Raw genomic sequence first — 19,958 nt, forward strand, 5'->3', positions numbered from 1 at the left:
TTTGCTAGGAGAAAAAAATCAACCCCTCACCAGGTCCACACTGATAAGGAAGTGGGTAGGTTTTTAGAATTACTTGAGGTTCGTTCACAGTCCACTGTAAAGCTAGGAACAAAAGAAGGGATTAAAGAAATAAATATCTTCAAAAAGGCAATCAGATGTTCTTTCCTCCAGATGCTTTTACATTGGATAGTGGACTGAAGATAATAAACCACAAAATGAGTAAGTACATACCTCCCTTTTTTCAACTTTGTTTTTACAGTTTAAAATCCAGCCACAACCCATAGTAAGTTATTGCTTTGGTTTCTAGAACTGCCAGGGTATTGTTTGTTTGTTTGTTTGTTTGTTTTCCCAGTAAGAGGAATTATTTCAATATCTTAAGTGTTTTGGAATAAAATTATTTCTGGTGGCAAAGGTCTATATTGTAAGTAACCTAGCAAAATATCACTTTTTTTTTTTTTTTTTTTTTTTAAGAAATCTTGCAAAAATTGATCTGGAAGGGAGCTGGGCAAGGTAATTCATTCTCCCTGCTGAAGGCGGATCAGCTGTTCCTGTATGATTTCTCACGGATATTCTCACTTTATTTTAGAAAGCTCCCATGCTAGAGAGTCCCCACCTTCCCTGAGTAGGTTGCTCCCATGCATGGGTTTGGGAGTTGTTCTGATGTCTAACCTAAATCCCCTTTTCTGCAGTTTAAGCCAATTCAAATGTGTTGAGCTGATATTCTTGCCATTAGTATGAAATAAGTGTGTCTTTTGTGTTGGGATATCCCTCAGGCTTGTGGTATGAGAGGGTTAAAGAGAGTACAGACTCTTTCTGGCTGCTCAAATAAATAATCAAGGGTTTTACTGGTCATTAACAAATAATTACATTTATTTTAATGAAGTCTCGTAATTTATAGTGTACTTTTCCTCTCCTTCACTTAAAGCCATGCAAATATATGTGAGGGTTTTTTGTGGATGAGTAGGTTAATTAGTTTTCTGATCAACATCCTATAGTTACCAGCTATGGTCCTTGCAAAAATCAAAACCGGATTCATTATAATAAACAGAACTGCATTTTTTAAACTAATTCCTAGTAATAACAGTGGGTCTATTTTTGCCAATATAACTCAATCTTTACCAGTTTCTTTTTGTGTGCGTGTAAAAACTTCCACTTTCTGCTGTAGGCAACTGCTCTTTGGGTCCTTCTGGAATGAACATTCAGGGGTGTTACAGTAAATTACAGAAGAGCTGTTGGACCCCTGCCTACTCATGCAAGCATTGGATCATACAGTCCAACCCCAACCAGTCTGTTGGTAACAACCACCAAGTGTTCATCTGTATCTTGGACAGGGTGTAGTCCCATGCCATACGGTTGCTCCTTTTTTAAGCAAGAGGAGGAAGCAAGGAGGGTGGTTGCTCGATTATTGGGTCCAAATCACCCACTAAGTATGATCCTTGGGGATTATACCTTGGTGCATGAGTAAAGTGACTGGAATGGGGGGGTAAATCTAAGCAATTCCTACAGCTTTTCTAAATGGAGGAAACATCTTTCTCACCATGAGGTGGTGACTTCTTCCTCCAGGAAGGAGGAATTTGAAAAGGAAGTGGTCTCAGACAGGTGGTTTTGGGCCACAATGTTACAAGGTCACTCCAGGAGCAAAACATCACATTTAGTGAAGGGTGTCGTACAAAAATGTGATTGAATCTTAAGAAAAAGAAAATGCCAAATATTCTTTTGCCCTTCTTTATAACAGAAGTAATCAATGGAAAGAAATTGGAAGAGTTGCCCAAAGGATCATAGTGTCCATAGGAGTGATGTCTTCCCCAGAGAGTTCATGCACGGAGGTTTGGGCCTGGCCCATGGTCTGACCACAGTGCCACTGTTGTGCGGAGAGCAGGTATGTGTGAGGATTCTCCTTAGCAATACTGAGGAGATTCTTCAACTAACTGCAATAAAAGCTCATACTTTTAGTTTGCACTTGTTTACCAAGCTTGGGTACTTCCACTTCGTGTCAAGCCACCAAGGAATCATCAAAAATGAATAAAATCTAGCACACAAACTCTATCTAGTACTACCTAAGTGCGAAGGAGGGATTTACCTTCTCCCCTCACACCATGCTGTCCTTAAATTTTTTTGTCTGTCTTTTTATTGTGGGAGCATTTGCTCACCATTAGGAAAGGATCTTACTACAGACTCTTGGGTGTCTGCAGCAAGTCCAGCTCTAGTCCTTTAGAAATGAGATTTCCTGGCCATTGATGACTCATAAAATAGGATCCCTGTGGGGTTAATGGCAAAATAATTCAATATATTAAGAAACATATGAGATAGAAACAATTAGTGTCACTTTCTCAAACCTTCTACCTATCTCAGTGCTCCACTTAACACAAAGTATGCTGTCAAGTGTCAGTCTGTTCAGTAGCAGCGTTTAAGTTATCTACCAGGGAAAAAATTAACAATATCATGCAGCACAGACCGCAATAAACATTTTAATTTATTCCAGTGATTCTGCAGAGACCTTTCAAAGGATGAACAAAAAGGTTAGGGGGTGTAAATCAACATTGGGTTGTCATTTCCTTATCCTTCATTTTTCTGCTTTACTAGTTGGGATAAACTGTGGGCTCATCTAAATTATATCCCTAACAGTGGCTGCAGCAGGATGGGTGATGTGAGTACTGCAGTGTATTGGCAGAGCCCAGGAAAAAAAACACATATGCTACTCTGCACAAAACCAAGTGGAAAGCAAGAGGGGCTCCTTTTAAGCACTAGAGTTTATCAGCAAAAAGAGTCTGTATAGCAAAAGAATTTCCACTGACAAATTAGGGTGGAGTATCTTTATTATCTCATTGTTATGTCCCAGTCATTATCCGTTATTATGGATATCACCAGATCAGAATATGCGAGTGCTTCCCAATCCACTTCCTGGCAATGAAGTTATCCCAAATCTCCCCTCTGGGCAGTTCCAGCTGAAATGCTGGAGTTTGGAGACTGGGACCATGATGTACTCTGAAGACCAGCAATTGCAGCTAGTTAACTTCTTAAATTATTCCACCTAGATCCACCAGAGGTAACCTAGCTGTACTTTCATTGTGAATCTTGCAGCACAGGGCCTGAAATTGCTGTCCAGAGTAAACCAGGCAGTTTGCTTTCCATCTTCCTCAGCAGACTTTTTTACGGTAGTGTCCTGGTTTTGGCAGGGATAGAGTTAATTTTCTTCCTAGCAGCTGGTATTGTGGGTTTTTTTGGATTTAGGATGAGAATAATGTTGATAACACACTGGTGGTTTTAGTTGTTGCCAGGCAGTCAAGGACTTTTCAGCTTCTCATACTGCCCTGCTAACGAGAAGGCGGGGGGCAACCAAGAAGCTGAGAGGGGACACAGCCAGGACAGCTGGCCCAAACTGGCCACAGGGATATTCCATAACATACGACATCATGCTCTGTATACAACTGGGGGTTCACCAGGAGGCGGGGCAGCTCAGGAACTAGCTGAACGTCGACTTTGGGTGGTGAGCAATCACTTGTTTTGTTTGTTGTTTATTATTATTATTATTATTATTATTACTACCATTACTGTTACTGTTATTGTTAGTACTACTACTACTACTACTATCATTATTTTATGTTCTATTAAATTTTCTTTATCTCAAGCCACAAGTCTTACTTTTTCTTCCTTTTCTACCTGTGTGGTTGTTTTAGCTGCCGGGCAGGTTAACCTATGACAAGTAAGATCGACATATTTCTTTCACTGTTCTAGGGCCTCAATAGCTTTAATACGCTTTCAGAGTTTTGAAGTTCCACAAAATTTCCATGGAAAGTTAACTATCTCCTTCTCCTCCCAAAATATTTTATATGATTTATTAATTTAGCTAAAGTAAGTATCAGTTGCTTTGAAAAATTATTTCAGACCAAGAACAAAAAAATCTGCATTTTTGAAACATCATGTACTACATTATAATCTTGAATATGGTTTAACATGTTTGTTTGTGTTTTCTCTAGATGACTTGCTTTTATTTTCAAATGTTTTACATAGACATTCAGTATCTACTATGTATTGCTGATGACTTTTATTTTGGATAAAAAATGTTTGATAATAATGTTCTGTCTTATTGTGCTGCTGTGGTATGATACCATGTATTTTGGTTTTGCAAATCAGTATTTACCTTCTGTTATATTTGCATATATACCTTCTGTGGTAAATGCTAATTGGAAATGTCAGAGTTCTCTTTCAATTTAATTAGCATAATTGCACGCAGAAAAGAGTGGAAATCTCTTTTAATTTAAATAACATTTATTCAGACTGTCCAGAATATAATTGTTGTTGGAGTTTCCTAGGTAACCTTGAACATTTTGACTGTCAACTTATGGAACAGCTTGACATCTGAAAATTCCTGCAAAGTTACATACTGGAGAAGGGCTGCCATTCAGCTCCTTGATTTATTCCATTTTTACCTCTTCTACACAAAACAGGTTAGAGAACCTGATTTTCAGAATGTTCTTCTTTAATTGTTTCATGTTTCTGCCTTTTTTACTGTGTGCTTTTTGGGGACTGAAAGTCTTGTTTGGGAAATGTGGTCCCTGATCCACTACATTTGTAGAGAAAGGGAACCATCTCCCTGTCTGCTAACAGCAGAGACGATGATAGGTGGATGTAGCTGCTGGGCATATTTCTAGTTTTATCAAGTAGATCTGTCAGTGGTGTTCCCATCAAAAACATAGGATCTAAAGAAAGCAGGTACTGGTATTTTCTGGCATGTGTGTGCGTCAAGAATGGGTAAGCATGTTTTTCAGCAATGGCATGCGAGGTAGGCTGTGAAACTCAGCTACAGACAGATGTATGAGACAACCCTTTTACTCAGTGACATGCATTCTGCAGACTCCCTAAATGTTCCACTTTATTTTAGGTAAGTCATTTCTACTCTGCCAAATTTCCTCACACATGGCATTCAGAAAGAAGTTCACAGGAATGTACAAGAGGAAAGGATTGTTTCAGGTACCATGGAGACTCCACAAAACCTCATTTCCCAGGTAGTAGTAACCTAATAGAAATTCAGATCTGCAATAAAATATCCAAAACAACAGCTGAACTATCAGAAGGTTTCTGTAGTATTTCTGAAATCTGCACAGGCAGTTATTCTGACTACAAGAACTAGAAAATAACCATGCTAAGACTTGCAAAAATCTCTAAAGGGGCCTTTTTCACAGACTTTTTGACTCCTCTTTCACAAAAGCACACCTAATCTCCATTGACTCCAAGGAGAATAAAATCCTTACATATGCGAGGGCATTTATGAATTGACGACTACACAGCTATAGGGAAGATTGATGGAAATAAGTGTTAAACGACCATAAGAACCCAGTGCTCTTTTTGGAGTAAAAATGTCTTTGGGTGGGGCAGTTTATTACTACATGGAAAGATATACATAAATAGAACCATATAGAGTTTACAGGGGTTTATTTTTTATTTTTTTAACGTTAACTTAATTTCCATACCTCAAGCTTTTACAGAAATTACTGGAGCATATTAAAATTGCTATCAAAGTGATTTTTCTACTCTGAGAACAAACAAATCAAATATTGTAATAACCTTTCTATGTAAAATATGAAAAAAAGAATTTTTACTTATTTTTAATGAACGGCAACTCTCTTAGTAAACATTTGTTTTTAAAACCACACAATTTTCCAGCAAAAACTCTCCCTCCTTTTAGGGGGAAAAAAAAAAAAAAAGAGATATAACATCAGATAGTTTTAACGATGTTTCTCTAGACATTTGACAAAATTAGGTCTGTTGTTGTTGAGCCGTTGAGTACCATTAGAAGGCCACAGTCAGAACTCTCAGAGCAATGGATTATAATGACAGTCAGAGACGGCGTTTAGCCTGATATGTGAGGCAAGTCACAGTTCCTCTTTCCTCTCTTTCTCCATTTGCAGATACTAATCTCCTTTAAAAGTGCTTTTAGATAAGCTTACAGAAGCTGATATAATTTCACTCATGCTACTGTATGAACTGTGATAAATATATCTCTTTAGAAAGACCTGGAAATGGTACACTCTAGTTGCTTATTAACATGAGTATTACCACAGTAAATATTACAAGTGATGTTATGAAATTTCTTGAAAACTAACCCCATGCTTAGGACGAAATAGTGTGCTGTGTGGAACAGCCCTGTTTAGATGGGTTGAGTAACTGTCCTTGTTTTTTCCTAAAGCCAAGGAATTACTGTCTTGAACAGAAATGAATTCTAAAATAATTGAATTTATCTCCATTCAAATAACGCTTTGGAGATTTTCTGGAAAGACAGCCTGTTCCTCAGTGTCGGTGCTGAAATGGTTGCTGAGCTTTGTGCAAGAAGAAATACTTCCAGGAGTAATCCATGGGCTACACAATCACTGTGGTACGGCTTTCTTTTCCTCACCATTTGTAACTTGACAGTGCACATTTTAAGTGCAATAGAAATGAAACACTGTTCAAAGAATGTTTGAACTTTAACATTTGTTTTCATGGGCACCTTAAGTAATTTGTAAAAAATACTTGTATTAAAAAGTTCACACTGCACAGTCTTTTTCCACGATGTTATAATACAGGGAAAATCCCTTCAACAGGAATGTACCCGAGGGGAAGTTGATTTACAGTTCTTTCATTTTTTGCTGTAGTTGAGAAGGGCAGAGTGAATGGTTCCTACTGGCATGACAGAGCTGGAAAAAGGAACTTAACCTTAGGCTAAAGCTGGGTTAGGGAGCTCTAGGGCCTTATTTCATTTCAGCAAAGTCACTCGGAGTTCCTGCACTGCAGCTATATGGCTGTTAGGAGAAGCCTTTGGCCTGTAAATAGGGCTGGGGCACACTGCATCATTTGGTCCTCCTTGTGCATCCGTAACGACTTTGTGGGCTACACGAATCATTTCCGGACCCTTCTGGTGCAGTGGTTGTCAAAATCGGATTGCCTTTTTATGTAGCCAACTGAAACAGACTTTGTAGCCTTGGAAAACAGCTCAAGAAAATGTGAAAGGCAATACAGAAACTCTCTGAACACTCAGTGTGCTGCAGAATAGATTAAATCTTGAGAACTCCTGGACTAGTAGGACAAGTTTGCAGTGGTTTTTTTTCCCCTTTTCCACCTCAGTTACACATTTCAGGCATGTTTTGTCAGGCTGCAGTGTCTGGCTAAGCAGCTCACTAGCTCTGTTCCCACACTCTGCCTGTTATCAGTGATCCTGTCTCCCCACTCATCAGGTTCAGAAATTATTATTGTTCCTGCATTCGCAACTTCACTTTCCACTGAGCAGAAAAAAATTTTAGTGGTAAAATAAAATATTATTGAAAAAGGTGTCAGGACTCTGTCCCATGTGAGGCAGAGCAAGGCTCAGTTGAACCGTGAAGTCATTTGCCAGGCTAGTGGTGATGCCCTTGGCAATGGGAGTGGGCCCAGTGACAAAGGATAAACATTTGCCCTGTGTGGGAGGTAGTCATCTGATCTTTCAACATAGAATCATAGAATCATAGAATCATGGAATCATAGTGTGTTGGTTTTGCGTGGCCAGCTTTTGGTAGCGGGGGGGGGGGGGGCTACAGGGGTGGCTTCTGTGAGAAGCTGCTAGAAGCTTCCCCTGTGTCTGATAAAGCCAATGCCAGCTGGCTCCAAGACGGACCCGCCGCTGGCCAAGGCCAAGCCAATCAGCGCCTCTGTGATAACGTATTTAAGAAACAGAAAAAACAGTTAGAGAGGGCTTTTGCAGCCAGAGAGAGGAGTGAGAAGATGTAAGAACATCTGCAGACACCAAGGTCAGTGCAGAAGGAGGGGCAGGAGGTGCTCCAGGCACCGGAGCAGAGATTCCCCTGCAGCCCATGGTGAAGACCATGGTGAAGCAGGCTGTCCCCCTGCAGCCCATGGAGGGAGGATGAGGGGGTGTAGAGATTCCACCTGCAGCCCATGGAGGACCCCATGCCAGAGCAGGTGGAGACACCTGAAGGAGGCTGTGGCCCATGGGAAGCCCACGCTGGAGCAAGCTCCTGGCAGGACCTGTGGATCCGTGGAGAGAGGAGCCCACGCCAGAGCAGGTTTGCTGACAGGACTTGTGACCCCGTGGGGGACCCACGCTGGAGCAGTTTGCTCCTGAAGGTCTGCACCCCATGGGAGAGACCCACGCTGGAGAAGGTCGTGAAGGACTGTCTCCCGTGAGAGGGACCCCACACTGGAGCGGGGGAACAATGAGTCCTCCCGCTGAGGATGAAGAAGCGGCAGAAACACTGCGTGAGGAACTGACCGTAACCCCCATTCCCCGTCCCCCTGTGCCGCTGAGGGGGGGCAGAGGTTGAAGCCGGGAGTGAAGTTGAGCCCAGGAAGATGGGAGGGGTGGGGGGAGGTGTTTTAAGATCTGATTTTATTTCTCATTCCTCTGTTTTGCTTAGTAATAAATAAGATGAATTCCCTCTCTAAGTTCGGTCTGTTTTGCTCGTGATGATAATTAGTGAGTGATCTCTCCCTGTCCTTATCTCGACCCGTAAGGTTTTTTTCGTTGTACCTTTTCTCCCCTGTCTAATGAAAGAGGGCAGTGATAGAGCAGCTCTGGTGGGCACTTGGCCCTCAGCCAGGGTCAACCCACCACACATAGAATCATAGAATGGTTTGGGTTGGAAGGGACCTCAAAGATCATCTAGTTCCAACCCCCCCGCTGCGGGCAGGGAGACCCTGCACTAGACCATGTTGCCCAAAGCCTCATCCAGTATAATTCTCAATTCAACATACTGAGGAAAAAAATTAGCTACAAACACGTAGTTATCATTGAATAATCCAGGTTGGAAGGGACCTCAAAGTCTCTAGTCCAACCTCCAGCTCAAAGCAGGTTCATCGTTGATATTGAAAAAGAAAAGAAACAAAATGCAGACACTGGGTAAAAGAAAAAGCCTAAATCAGCAATATACCTACTTCTTTCATAAAAATCATACTCTTTTTGGAATTTTCTGCAAAGTGCCAAAATTTATTTCCTCTAAATTATCTCTTCCTGTGTCATGTTCTCTAGCTTCTCTTTTTGTTTGTTTTTAATCATCAGAAATATCCTGCAGTGACTCCTTTCACTGAGGAAAAGGCCTACTGTATCCACCTCCAGTTATAGCTATTCCAAAGGATATTCACACATGGAACATCTCATATTCCAAGTTCAGTGTAACAGGGGGCACCATATTTCCAATCTGCCTATTGTGCTGTACCTACTGTGACTGTGTTGTGATGCATGTGGTATAAGGGAGAAGTCTTCTGTGCTGCCCGATGTATTTTTACTACCCAGACCCATGATAGCCAGCGTCTCAGAAGTGTGATGATGAATTGAATAAAATGACATGGATCAAAGCATAACTAGGGGTGTGGATCTTCAGTAAGATACCTGATATTTCTGACAACTTAGGTCTAAGAGTAGTGCTGGGTCTCTTAAAGGAGTAATGGGCAGCTGGACCTCACCAGAAAACAGAGAAATAGTGATCAGAGACTTGGTGCACCCCAGCATAAAAGAAAATGCTGTGTAATGGCTACTTTCATCCAGAGCTTCCATGACCATTGCCTCATTTCTAAGCAGCGCTGCTCCTCACCCGCTTCCTCTCAGGCTGTTGCTTTTAACCACACAGGATGTTTATGTTGTTTCCAGAGCGTTTATCCTCTCAATGTTTCTGTAAGCACTTCCAGCCACCTTCTCACTTCTAGCAGCTATGGTCAGCCGAGAAGGAGCTCAGCTCTGACCCTCACATGGAAGGAAGCTGCTTGAACATAATTTTCAATTACAGCCATTGAAGCCCAGAGTTGTGCAAGACCCTGAACATACCTGAAAAGCATTAGTGGCCTCCTTCTTCTCCTACACTATTCAGAAATTCAGTAAGCAGTGGAAAGTCAGTGCAGAAATATTATGTTAGCTATGCAGGACCTCTAACAGCTAGGGAATGCTTAGCAGGGTATGGTTGGAACTGAGTGTGGTTGGTGTGTTAGGTGATGGTATGGCTTTCTGTATTATGACACTCAAGTTGTTCAAAACACCTGTAATCTCGTTCTTGGCAGCTGTCATTCACCCATGGAGCAATAGAGAAGGGCAGGAAATTTCACATTTTCCTTGGGAACTTAGGAATGCAGAGGAGGGAAGAATCAAACTCTGCTGCCTGTTATTTGATGCATGAGTGAGGATGGACTGGCCTTCCTAAAGTAGATGAAAAAACACCCAAAGATCTCTGTCTAGATGAACTGCAAGTACTACCAAATTACTTCTGTCAGTGACTTGATTTTGATACTGTATCAATTTCTATTTCTTGGAAATGAGCATTTAATTCTTGATGATTTAATTTTCATGTCTTTGCATCAGGCTTCTATTTGAAGGTGAAAAAAGAGTTAATGGTATATCATATAAAAATTCATTTTATCCTTATTCTCCATTTTCTTTATTCCATTGCCAGGCAAACCTTTCCATCTAACCAGATACTCCTGGTTCATCCATTCTTTCTACTAAGACTTCTGCCATTTTAGCTAACAGAAGGTAGCTCTAGCTACGTTTTGTTATTACACTGGTACGCTGGGCCCCTTTAAAGTTTCTTTCTTACTGTAGTTACCATTGAAGGAAAATTACTGTTAATTACAATGAGCTTATGCCACTTTTTCACTTTGAGTATTTCTCATGAACAAACCCCAGCTTTTATAACCCCTTCTGCACTGATTTGTGATGTAGAAGGTGGCTGGAGTCAGGCTGTACCTCAGCACCTTTGTAGGCTGTACCTCAGCACCTTTCAGGTAGCTGACTGATTACACTGACTCTGTTTTGTGGATTGCATTTTTTTAAAAAAAAAATTTTTTTTGTTGCTTACCTTAAATCTAACCATCAGCAGCTTCTTATTCTACAGATAAAAGAACTGCTATTTTGTCACTATCAACTTTAAAACTTCAGTGGCTTTGACTTGACTTTAAAGTCCTACTTTACTATGACGATTTCCCAGGAGAAAAAGAAAAGGATCAGAGTCTCTCAGCATTAACCAAAATAGGAAGTGATATCTGTAACTAGGGTATAAGCAATTCTCTGACAATTCAGGCTAATGAAGTTTTCTCTGTGAATTGCCACAGAGGCTTTTATGACAGAAAAGAGACCAGTAGTTCCAGCACTGAAGTCCCTAAGTATAAAAATGTGCTTTCTTTAACAGTCTAAATTCAGACCTTATTTAAGTGATAAAACCGAGTCAATGATCACAAGATCTGAATGTGTCTTCATAACTTACTAACAACTAAGTGAAAATCACTTCCCAAAAGCTTCAAGATTTAGTGAATAAAACATAAGTCATGTTATTCTCTTCTCTCAGAACACACTTTGGTATTGAAACGTGAGCACTGACTGCTAAGTGAAGTTTGACCAAGTCTTTGCATCTTATACTGCTGAACTTTGAATAACATCAACGCCCAAAAGCTATGACAAGTTAGGCTAGGAGAAACACATTTCTTCCAGTAAAATGCATTAAGATATTTGCTTTTGAAGGTATGGTCTTAGTTTATCAGTTTCATTATGAGGCACAAAAATTCTCATATAAGTGAGAATCAGGGATTCTTCATTTTCACCAATTTTCCCTTTAACTTGAATAAAAATATCACTGGGGGAGGCAGAAGGGAGGACACAGAATCTCCTCTGCTTCGTTTTTAATTCCTAGCTCCGTTACATCAGTATAAATTGTCAGTTCTCTAGAAATCTGTGGAGATAGGCCAGTTTTATAGTAGTCTGGGAGAAGAACTAGGTACTAATCTGCCTAAAGAAGCATATCAGCTGCAATAAGACTGCTGGACTTGTTACAGCTGCGGAAAACTGAATATCATTAGCTTCCCCTCATTTATTTTACTGTTAGGCTTGCAGCATTTGTGTCGAAGTGGCACACATGAAAATAAAAACAGTCTGCTTCTCTTATGTCCTGTATATCTCTGTGACATTTTTAGCTAAAAAATTAAGAGATAGATTGCCTTGGTAAAAGGTAAGCTGCCGTCCAGATTTTTCTACAGAAGAGAAAAATGTGTTTTTGCCCATTTATTTCTATGAATATACATGTATAGAGGTACAGATGGCTTATGAAAAGAGAGAATGGAAATGGCATTATGAGGCGCTTTTATATAGGCTTTTAAATAGCAATTATCCTAACATTTCTAATGAATACACAAAGATCACCATCCTCTCTTGTTTCTTAGGACCATAAGCTAGGTGTCATCTTTGACCTTTATTGCCCCTCATGTGCGTTTTATCACTAAGATTGCCACAAATTTATTACCAATACTCAGTTGATATATAGAGAGCCATTAGAAAATAATGTTTTATATTGGTCCAGTACGTGTCAGTTTGTCTTGTCCCCATTATTTTTGTATGTAGCTCATAAGTTTTTTGACATTACCTATGAACTGCTGTTGAGTGACTGGAATTGAGACTGAAACTTTGCTTATAGCACCAAATTTGAATGTTGTCCAGGAGAACTCGGTACCATGCAGACAGATATATTTAATCACTAGAGAGCAAATCCTCCTTTCTTAGCAATAAGAAAAGCAAACACTAGTTGTAAAGACCGCTGCAATGAACACATCAAGAGGAATTTTTAATGCCTGGTCTAACAAAAGTGGGGTTGGTTTCTCTTCTGTCTTACAACTTGCCATGTTGTATATATTGTGCAATAAGAGACTGCACTTTTCTTTCATTGAATAGCATGATAGGGCGACATTTCACAGCACAGTATTTTCCATCATGTTAATTACAGAGTCCAGCACAAAAGAGTGACAAATCCCACCTGTGTGGCATCATCTCAAAATCCTGGTGAAGCAGCCATTGTGCCCAGTGTTCCTTGTGGAGAATTCAGGGAGAAAGCAGCAATTATCACAAATGGGAATTTCCAATGTTAGTAAAGTGAATATGATCTGTGGAACACATTTCTAGTTTTTTTCAGACTTCTGTATAATACTTACCCTAAATTTATTATATATTTATACAGCAGTATATAATCTATCCCTCAGTAACAAAATTTAAGATCATGTATTTTTAATCTTCATCTTCAGCTACTCCTCATTTTTAAAACTGCATTTGAGCAATGAGTCTGCAGGGTTTATGGAATACAATTTTTATTAGAAAGATAAGGATATTCATTTTAATTGCCTAGAAGTAGGGTACTGATTCTCATTCTCTCCATACAAACACGAGTGCAATGATCTCCCCCTCTATATTAATTGCTAATTCTCAAGATGTCCTCAGACTAATATTGCTTTTGTAGAAGACCATTTCCTGGAATCAATGACAGCACTTTTCATGAACCTGCTTTACCATTTATTAAGCACTAAACAAATGGTCCAAAGCAGGCAAGTGGCTGTTTCTGAGGCCAGTAAAGCTAATTCAAAGCAAGATAATAAATTATCTTTGTGTCCTCTGATTATGTACATTATAATTAAGAGAATAACTATGCACTGATAGGGTTAGTATAAAAACTGCAGAGGCCAAAGGGGATAAACTCGGCTAACTGTGCTCCAGATATGTCAGTCATGACTATCAAGTTATGTACTTTCACTTCCTTTAAGGAGATTTCTCTAAAGGACTTTGGTCACCTTCTGTCTCATTTTGTCTTTTATACGTATTGCCACTGATAGAGCTTTTGCAAAGACTAAAATAAAAGGCTGACTGACATTTCTGAAAAGCATGTAATTAGCTGTACATTAGTGAGCTTTCAGATATCAGCTGGGGCAGCTCTGCTCTTTGTAAGCATTTGACAGAAGCTAGCCATTGTCGTGAGTATCAGCTTCCTTTGCTGTATTTCATCAAATGGCTATAGGTACCACACAATTATATTTGTTTTAACTGGAAGTCTGTCATATATTTTTGGTGACAGGCAGCAAGGTTCAATCTGGCAGGCTTTAAACACACACCTGTGGAGAGAAACTTCAGGTCAGAAGCACTCACCATGCAAAGGTCACTACCTTGTTGCGTATTTAAACTAGCTGCAGAGGAGCACTCCAGCTGTGATGAGCTCTTATTGGGTTTCATCTCCCACAATGAAACATCTGAATGTCAGGTAATCTGAGAGTAAAGATGCTCTGAATATCTTGGGAGAGTGATACAACTAGGGTAATGACATAAGAATAAAAGATATTTTCAATGGTTATTGTATATTGGTTGTATACACTATTGTTCTATAATACCAATGGTATTGTATTTATAATCAGTTGGTTTACTTTATTTTTTAAATGTGTGACAGCTGAACAATATGATTTTGGTCTCACTTAAATAGATGTAAAGTCAGTACAACTTTTCAGAGGAGCTTCTTGAATGATTTATAGCATTCTCCCCAAGATCAGAATCAAATCAGACCTAGGAATTTTTGGTGATGCTTTCAGGTAGTATAAGTAGATTGTCTCAAGAGAGGTGTGAAAAATGGCTTTGTCTAATTTCTACTTTACATTTTCATGACAAACTCAAATCTCAGACCAGTTTTTCAAGAAATTTGATATGGTTGATGAACCTTTGGAGTGAATTGGCCAATTTATGGGTCAGAATCAAAATAATTTGTTATGAAGGCTGGTGACATTTGGCAGTTCAACTAAGTTCTGCTTTGGGATGTTGGAACATGAAGTGAAATTCATGGGCTGTAAATCTGTGAAAGCTCAGGATGAGAAAGAAAGATTTTTATGACTGAGAAAATGATCTCTTTTTTGATACATGACCTGTGGGTTATTTTAGTAAGTGGGAATCTTCCAAATTGTAATAAAATGAGCAATGGACAGCACATTTAATGACAGAGCCATGGGATCTATTGAATAGGAGCATATGAGTGGCATATGCCATCATGAGGCTTAAATCCTAGTACTACCACTGTAAATGTTTTCTAATTGTGCCCATAAAGCAGAATTACAAAATAGTCTACAATGACCAGCAATATTTTCAAAAGAGACTTAGGATAACACTCATTTAACATGTCCATAAATAGAACACAAAGAAAAAATTATTTCCCTTTGTCAGATTTTTAGATGTCACATCATAAAATTATTCACAAAATAAACCTGGAAGTATCATCTGAGTTATGCACCTTCCCCTAGCTTTTTCTAAACAATTCCTGGCAAACATTTCTCTAACCTGTTCTCAGATACCCCCAGTGAGAGACCTTAAAGAGCGTACGCACACAACCAATCCCAGCACTCATCTGTCCTTACAGCTAGGAATTATTTCCCAATGTCTAACCTAAATCCAATCTCTCATCTACTTTACTCATACACTTGAGATCTCTCATTTGCTATTTCTCAGAATACTGCAACCCCAAACCATTTTAGGTGGCCTGCAATATATGCAATAAATCTTGTCAGTAGGACACTGAGTGAAGGATTACTGTTCTTTACATACCAAAATGAAAATGCAAAGCTTGACATTTATGTCTGTTTCTGCTGTTTATCTGCTGTTTCTGCATGCCTTGTTACCCAGTCATGGTTATCAGTCTAAAATGTGACTATGACCACAATAGGGCTCTTTATGCCTCCATGCAGTCACATACTTCAGAAGACCAGGACTTCTGTTATTTCTGACATAGAGAATACTGTTTAGAAAAAGGCATAGCAGGTATGTCATACAGAAACCTGCAGTCTTACTTACGCTGGTATGATTTTATTTCAAGATGTGTTTGTACAATTTCTGCCTGTAGCTCTTCTGTTATGTTTTGTTTGACACTTGCCTCTGAAGGTATGTGAAGTAGCAAGTGCCCCCCTGTTAGCTGTTATTAGCAGGAGAAAGCTATCTTTTATGATGCTTCCTAGGCACAATTTTAATATACATAATAGTAATTATATTTGGAAAATCATGTCCTTTGCTGAGTTTTTGTGTGCTTAGTATAATTAAAATTTGCAGTGTTTATCTTATTGTGCATATCTCTATACAAGAAACACCATAGTTAGACAATTTGCCATCTGGAAGTGGTAACATTATTTTAATCCAAAGCTTTGTATTGTGTATCAGTAGGAATTCCAGTAGCAACAAAGCTATTATTGCTATGTCTAGCAGCACCTATTCTGCAAGTTTCAAACATTACCTTGCCCTGACAGACACCATAGACTGATCAGCTGCTTAGATAACTCATAGATCCCGAGAAGATGCCTCTCTGAATCCACTGTTCTACATAACCACATGAAGGACAGAAGTTTGACGGAGTCAAACATAACATTCAGGTTAAGTTTTATTTGTTCATTTGAAGCATTACCACTTTCATAATAAATTATACTTTAAAAAATATTTAAAACTTTCAAAACTAAAAACTTTTCTTTTTGCAGTCCTCAAACATGAAACAGTGACATGAAAAAAATGTGTATTTGTTAGTATCTACAAGCTCATCAATGAACTTCCTCAGAGTCCGGACCATTTCCAGTCCTGAGTATTGTCATGAGGAAGAAATACTGTGCAAGGCAAAGCAAAAGCTAACAGAAACTACCTTGAGACACCATTTGTGCTTCAACAGCACGACGTTCCCACAGACATACTCATGGTATTAAAACACCCGCTTGTGCCTCAAGAAGTGTCCTGACTCTCATCAGTATCTCATTACCACAATTAAGCAGGCTCTGCCTTGCAGTAGTTAGAGTAATTCCAGGAGTTAACTTCGTTAACCAGTCTATTTTAGTAAATTTGTGGTTTATGTACTTGTAAAATAATTTTCAGTTTGTAAATCTCTACTCATAGGTGCTAAGTAGCCTATAAACAAACACAGATTCTAAGATGAGACTCTAATAACTGAGTCTAATTTGCCTTAAATCCCTGAAGTCCTGCAGTACATGTCAGATGCCCGGTAGGTGATTCACAGCTTGCTGACTAAAATGAAAAAGAACCCCTGGGTTACTGGAGCTAATAAATAACATTGCAGATTTCTGCCATTAAATGCTGCTGAAGTGTTATAAGGTAAGAATGACAGAATCAGCTTTTTTATTCTTTAATCTTGATGCACAGCGTTAATGATTTAACACTGACACCCCTCACACAAGGAGACACCTTTCATTTCTGAAGAGCCCCATGGCTGATTGATCTGATTTACTGTAGATCTGTCACTAACCAGCCCTTGGCTGAATGACACCACTGTTTTACGAATAAAAAGGACTTCAGTGCAAAAAAGTGATTTTTTTTTTTTTTTCCCCCCAGGTGAAAATATTGGGGGGGGAAGCTTGCTAAATAGTACATAGGAATGATGAGCTAATCCCTCAATTGTTCCAAAAAAATGTTTGATAGGACTACTGGAAAAGAGAAAATGGATACCTCCCAGGGTGAACTCCAGGTATAGTGAAGTATGAGATGAAATCAGAAAGGGAGCAACAGCAGCATTAGAAAAACACGTTATTCAGCCATTATACACAGTTATTTCTTATTACAGAAAATAAATGAGCACTTTTTAAAAAGCATACAAGTTATTTGTATTTAGTATATTCTGCAAGATAAGGAATGGCAATAATTTCTAGAAATATTTCTAATGCAAACGAATTTACAAAAATAAATTTGTCAGACTGTCTAAATGCATTTTGTAATTCTTGCAAACATGTAAATAAACATGATGACCATTTATTTCTTTATTGCATAGAAGACATTCACCTCAATTCTTTTAAGACTTTATCTTCTCATTAATTTTGGTGTTTCTGAGTATTTTTATATATTTTTATACAAAGATGCAGATGAGAATTGTACTAATAACTATATCAAGATGTTTATAGAATTAGATTGTAGACTGTAGTCTTCCAATTTGTTTCTTTCAACTACTATCATCTTTTCTGTCTTTTTACAAAAGCACTTCCATTTATTTAAACATTTTGCTAATCTCTTCTTTTGCTGAGATTCAGAATAGTAGCTGCCATGGCATCTGACCTCCAGCTATCGAAGTTCTTGTATGTTTTATTGTAATATAAGATACCGTACATCACAAGAAAACTTTTCTAGTTGTAGAAAACAACAGTTGTACAGTGGATGTGCTCCTTCTGAAAGAATCCAAGAAAACACAACTGTATCAGTCTACAAATCGCCTTTCTGTTACACAGAAAAGCAAAAGCCCACATGTTTTTTATATGACACTACAATTTGCCACCACCACACCTGTGAAGAGTGGAGTTTCCATATCTTTAACATCTTAGACCATAGACTGTCATTAAGATCCGTTTAGGCTATAAAATAATACAACAGTGAAATGAGAACTCTTTCATGTTGAAACATCTTTGATGATGAAAATTAATAGCAAAAAACTCACGCCTTTTCTTAGAGGGCGGAATTATTCTCCAAAATCTCGACAGCACCCCCTCCCACTTGGCATAGAGATGGAAGTTCTGTTATTGTCATTGCTATAATCATATTATTTATAGACTGCCTGTTTATGAGGCAGCTGTGTGTGTGTAGTTGCCTATTTCAGCTGGAAGTAGAAGACGCTGGGCACAATACTGTTCAATACATCTAGCAAGCTTGGAGGAGCGACAGAACCACATGAGTCCGCTGGCTCACCTGAACTTGATAAATGGAGAGCTGAAGCATGGAGAATCCACAAAGGGCTGGGAAGACAATGCACACCTTTCAAATGCCACTCACGGCACGTAGGTCCCTCAGAGTGTGATGACACAGAGCATGGGTGCTTTGCCACCTCCCTCACAGCCTTTTCTCCACTGTGCTTCCTACCTCTTCCACTCTGTCCACCCCACCCATGAGCATCCTTGCCTCTCCTTACTCAAGGTATTGTGAACTACATCCTTTAACTTCAGTCTTTACAGCACAGGGGACTCTCTGTCGTGTTTTCTTACTGTTTTACAGTCCCAAACTTTTCTAAGCAGTCCTGTCACACCACAGGTTTGATCCTCCTTGCGAATCACATTCCTGCCATACTTGACTGCTCCTCAGCTGCTTCTGCTCCTCTTTGCTCATTTCAAGAGCCAACAGAAGAGCTGGTTGAGACCTCCTGGGCTGATTAACATAGACACTCCAAATATTCCAAGCTTAGGTACAAATTGGCTTGGATGGTCCCCAGCTGAGGCCGGGGATAAACTGATCCTCTGGAGGTGTCTGCCACTGAAACGATTTCTTCTCAGCTGGAAAGACAATCTCAGTATCTTACTTCACAAAAAGCTGCAAATGTCTCCAAGCAAGGGAAATCAGCCTGCTGCAGTGCATATTTCTACTGTTACTCCTTACCAGACTTTACAGATCTACAGCTTGTCTTATGTCAAATCCATATTTTCTTTGTGAACACAGAACAAATGCACTAAATATTTAGTTATTTTTAAAATCAGCTTAATTTCATTTATTATATCAGTTTTTATCTCTTGCATTATGGAAGATACCATAAGACAATTCACTTGATCAGAAAGTCAGCTGGGAGAGGAAAGGATTTATCTTACAGTGCTACTGACAAAGGACTTAGATCAGCAGCAAATATTTTGACCGAGTATCCTACTTCCCAACAAAGCTTTAAAGAATGCCATTTAACTAAGGGATACTTTCCTTTGATATAGTAGGGTTATATTCTACTTTCAGGGCTTAATCCATCAGTGCAGATTCTGAAACAATTTCTCAGGTGTTGTGGACTAAATCTTGCTCTAAATAACCTTCAAGTAAATATGAAATAGTTCCACCATTGTCACTGTTGGAAATCTAACAGTAGCAACAAGCATGGGGCAGTTTTTTTCTTTTCCATGGAGTATACATTAGAAAAAGTTATGGTAACTGTGGAATTAGATATTTCTAAATGCTCGGTGGGTATATGTATGAAATACTCTTTACTGTGGTCATCATGAAGAGACGTTACTCATGGCACACATGACACTGAATTTCCTAACTCCCGTTAAGCTGTGAGGGAATTACCTAAGTTCTGTTGAAAATACAGACCTTGGTGCTATGCCACAGGTCTCAGGTCCAGTGTTCACCCTGGATAAAGAGAAGGGAGCAAAGAGGTCTGAGTTCAGAGGAGCTGAGCAAGAGCAAGGGTAGGTGTACCTTACGTGTTTTGAAA

This window comes from Balearica regulorum, chromosome 2 (assembly GCF_011004875.1).
Source record: "Balearica regulorum gibbericeps isolate bBalReg1 chromosome 2, bBalReg1.pri, whole genome shotgun sequence".
Classification (NCBI taxonomy): Eukaryota; Metazoa; Chordata; class Aves; order Gruiformes; family Gruidae; genus Balearica; species Balearica regulorum.